The following is a 4895-nucleotide window of genomic DNA, read 5'->3' as shown; positions in this document are numbered from 1 at the left end:
CCCCCCCCGGAAGTCTCACTGAAATTGCCCGTTTTATTTGTCGCCGCGCCCCACGTAACGCCTGGTTTCCGGCGTTTTTGATACCGCTGCTTTTGCGTATTCAGTTTCATCCGATAACCCGAGATCGCGCCTGGGGGAGCTTTGTCTCCCTCTCTCTTTCTCTCTCTCTCTCTCTCTCTCTCTGCAAAATATACAAAAATATACGGTGATAGCTCGTGGCGCGAAGTTATTACGCGTAATATCCGTGGCGTGGATGTGCATTAGGGAATGGAACGAGTGTTTCCTTTCCAAAGAGCTTCTATCATCAATAGAAGTCTCGTCTCGTCACTATGAAAGTGGCGATGAAAATGTCGCTTCCGCTCTTTCCTAACTTTGATTCGTGACTCGTTTAAATCGCGAGAAAGTGAAATTTCATTTATACAATCTCGTAATTTATTACATTTTTATCCGCGAAAGCCCGACTTTTTCAACGATTTCAACGCTTTTTTTTTTTTTTTTTTTCGAAACGAGGTAACCGTGCCACAAAGCTTTGACGGTTCGTTGAAGATCGCGAAACAAACCCAACCGTGGAATTTGTGATACTTTTGCCGCGCATCGTGCGAGAAAACTACATTTTCTGTGTCAATGAGGTAACTTTTAATTGGTAAAAAAAAAATACTCGGCTAGATGATTGTTATCAGCTCTAAAATTATTACATATTTTTCACTCTTCCCTCGTTCAATTCTTGTTGTTTTGCGGATGCTCCCGTTCGTCGCAAATAAATAAATAAATAAATAAATAAATGGGAGGATGGGATAAAAGGTAAACGAACGCAATATAGATTTTTATGAACGTGAGCTGTTTCGAACTATCCCTTGATCCCGCTCTTGTACCGTACACTTGTATACATTTTTCACATCCCTCGATCAATCACGATCACTGGTTAGCCTCCCTTCGCAAAATCGTATTACTTTCTCGATCGCGTGTAACTTTGTTACACGCTATGTTGCGCGAAACAAAGAAAAAAAAAAAAAAAAAGAAAAGGAAAAAGAAAAAAAATACACAATTCCTTCTTCCCTTCCCGTTATCCCCTGTAAACCCCTGTATCGCAATTTAAATAAGAACGTTCGGGACGTAAATCTCCTTTCGGTACGGAGATAGCAGGAGGATAGTTGGTTGAAAGTAGAAACCGCGGATACACGGGGCGGAATTACACAAAAGTAGCAATAGAGGGGAAACCTTTTATCGCGAGTACCCAGGGAGAATAGTCCAAAAAGGATAGTTTTTCCATTCGGTTTCCCCCTTTTGCATGTATTCCCCCGATCCTGGAGGAATCCCGTGGATCCTGAGAAAGGACTTCATGAGGAGGAGGATCGGCCAACGGGGCTAGATTTATTTGTGCCGCTCTTCTCCTTTCCTCTCCATCCAACTCGAACACGAGAAGGAAACGTGCGCGCCCGCGTGATCGCGCGCTCAACATCCCGCGCCATTCCTCTTCCCCCGCTTCGCGGAAGAGTATATATACTCTCGTAGTATAGCGTAGTAGGAATTGGAAAGAGATCGACATCCATCACTCGGTTAACTCGAGATAAGGAGGAAGCTCGTCTGGATGAGGTATCGATGGAGCACGAGCCTCCACTTAGGAAAATACAATTGGATGGATCGAAAAATAAATTTTCCTCCCCTTCCGCCTGTTTCCCTCTCGCGGCATTTGTTTCCTTGGCCCGAGACCGATGATAGCGGTATATTACGTGAGTTGCAACCGCGAGTTCTCTGTTTCTTCAAATCCTGACCGGACAGATGATAGAAATGATCGATAAAAAAAGGAAGCCTTAATATTTGGAATTACGATATATTTATACGAAGAAGTGTACTTTTTTTGTTGCGTTCAAATTTCGCATTAATATATTTGCAATAAATTTAATAAAATGTTCCAAGAATATATCAACGTACGAATCTAGATTGCGGAACATTGGAATTTCGTGTACCGATGATGATGGCACACTTCCCTAACACTGCCACCAAAAACCGCGATGGAGGCGCGCCACGCTTGCCAAGTAATTTCCCATTCGCGTTCCAGATTTCACCCGTCTCGTTTATGCCCATGTTGCATCGATAACGTCGCTCGTGCGAGAGAGAGAGAGAGAGAGAGAGAGAGAGAGAGAGGAAGAGACGAAAACATCTTAAACGGGAATATCGTTTATTTATCAAGTTTGGACGATAGTTGGAGTGTGCAAACAAAGAAAAGTTACCGGGGCGAACGTTTACGCGCGCGAATACCTCAGAGGGAAATGATTTTGCATACAAATTACTGTCACGTTATTACCGAGGCAATAATATAACGGAGGGTAGCCGCGCATCCAAAGTGTATTATCACGTACACCATTTTGGTGGAAGTAAATTGAATCTCATCGGTCGAGCCGCCCCCGCCAAGCCACACCGTTGCCGCGCCGCCGCGCCGTCGGTTCGGTTCGGATCCTTTAGACAAAGAAGGAAGGACGATAGTGCCGACAATTTGCATATTTACAGCCGGTTGGAATAAAGAGAGGGGGCCGGCTCCGGTATTTTATTTGTTAGATACCGGAATTACGACTGCTGGTCTCCTCGTGCTCAAGTGTTCTCCACGATGACTTCCGGGACGTTTAATTCGAGTGTACCGCTATACCCGGAATTAAATCCCGGTATAATCTTCTTTTTAACGTAAAAGCAACTTTAACCTCCGCGGGATTCTTATCTTTTCAACCAAGACCCTTTTCCTTTTCCTTTCTCTTCCGTTCCTTTCTTCTTTCCCCTCTCTCTTTTTTTTTTTTCTCTTTTTCTTTTTATAACAAATTATCCCAAGCATAATTTGCAAAACTCTCTCTCCACCCTCTCGAACCGATCTCCGTCCATACCACCCCACAATCTCGCGCAAACGAGACCAACAACAAACAGTGCACAGTTCCCAAAGTCGCAGGGAGGTGCCTAAAGAGAGTCGCGTAATCTCGAAATCCTTAATCGCGAAAGCGTCAGCTATGAAATCCCGAAGCGATTTCTGTCGTAACTCCAAGTCCCCTCCGATTGTTAAACGGCCAATAAAGTCGCGCGATCTCTTCCAGGGTGACAGCGGCCGACAATAGGACGAGTCCCGTGGCCGGGCCCGTGCCGCTCGAATAAATGTATTTGATTTCGGTTTTCAAAGGACCAACGAGAACGCGCGTGCACTCGCACCGATCGCCGATTGCACGGGGTGCGCGCACCCCTCGAAACGTAAACGGGGCCACGTGTCTAGTTTAAACAGAGCCGCGGAGGGTTTGGCCATGGCCGGAACTGGGTTCACTGTCACCACCACCGCCATCCGCGATCAACGCGCCGCCGCGCTAGTGGATTCAAACTCGATGATTCCGAGCCGAGTGTGCGCTGAACCGTAAGGTATTGTCGTTGGGGCTTGGCCGACCCCTCGTTGCCTTTCCTAAACCCCGCACAACCACCGGCGTCGGTACAATTACTACCACCGTAACAGTCACCGATTGTGTATTACCTTCTCTCCCCCTATCTATCTCTCTTCTCCTCCGGTTCCCTGCGCTGCCCGCAGAGACGGGGAGGTTTCAGATTATTTCGCACAGTTTTCGAACAGCCCATTAAAAGCCAACTCGTTGGGGAGATAAACGTTGATTCGGTAGTCCAACTTTCTCTGTCCCTCTCTTCCTTTTCCTTTCATCTCTCTCCCTCTCTTTCCGAATCTCCATTCCCATCGTTTCAAGGGCGTTCTTCGTTTCGTTCTTCAGAAGGGTTTCCACTTCAAACTGGACCACCCGTGGAGCTTTGTTCTCGCTTCCTGCGCGTTCAGGGTTCATCAAGGTGCGCGACAATGAGTAGTCTCGTGAATCGATGCGCCGCCGCACCGAGCGCTCTTTGTTCCACGAGATTGTTCGCCGACTCGTATATGATATTGCGATCCGCGTTTCGTATCGATCTTTCGATTTTTCTTTCTTTCTTTCTCTTCTTTTTCCTTTTTTTTTTTTTTTTTCATTCCAATGAAACGTTTGTACGATTACATTGATACGTTTTTGCGTTATATTCGCGCATCGCGGATAGAGGTCGAAGAGCGGAGGAAAAAAGCTAGGGTGTGTCGAGGAAAAAAGCGGAATGCGCGTGGCCGGCGAATTTTCGTTGATTTTCGAGAGCGAGGTTATTAAAAGCCGACTCGTTAGGGATGCGAACGCCGCTTCGATTTCCGATTATGTTCCCTCCCCTCCTCTTCCGCATTCCTCCTTTCCCTCCCCGTGCTCTTTTTTTTTTCTTCCGCCGCCGTGTACGCGCGCATTCCTTTTCTTTCTCTCTTTATCTCGGATCTGGTTCACCGGTTTCCTTTCCGACGCGGATACCCCGCAGCGATCCGTTTCGTGTTTCCCGAAAGGATCCACGAGGAACGATAAAAATTCGAAAAAAAAGTGATGCGTCAAACCGTCTTCTCTCTATCGGAAACGAAGCGAAGAGTTCTCGCGCGGACGAGAATTTCGGCCCGTCCAATTTCTTGCCCCAATTGGCAAATTCGAAATGAAATTTGAATATCTTTGATCACGGTTCGATTCTAATTGCTCTGAAATTTCGGCGAAATAGAGCGGTGGAAAAAGGCGAAGCCTTGTTTTATTATTCACCAATGTTCCCAAATGGTATTTAACAAATATTTGCATCGAATATCAATCCAATGTTGGAGAATAGTTAGGTTGTATTCCGGAGAGAAGAGAGATATTTTACTCCCCCGTTTTATCCGCTATAATTATTACAAACAACCAGAATTATTTAGCACGATAAACGTTATATAGAATAACAAATCAGTTTTCTCGAGTAAACTGTTCGTTCCGCGCGTTGTATAAATAATTGCCAATAGGCCATTGCCAATATTTCATTCGCTTTGATTGATCAATTAAAGT

This window comes from Apis dorsata, unplaced genomic scaffold (genome assembly GCF_000469605.1).
Source record: "Apis dorsata unplaced genomic scaffold, Apis dorsata 1.3 scaffold_264, whole genome shotgun sequence".
NCBI lineage: Eukaryota > Metazoa > Arthropoda > Insecta > Hymenoptera > Apidae > Apis > Apis dorsata.
The sequence above is the reverse complement of the archived record's forward strand: the minus strand, read 5'-3'. Positions refer to the sequence as shown.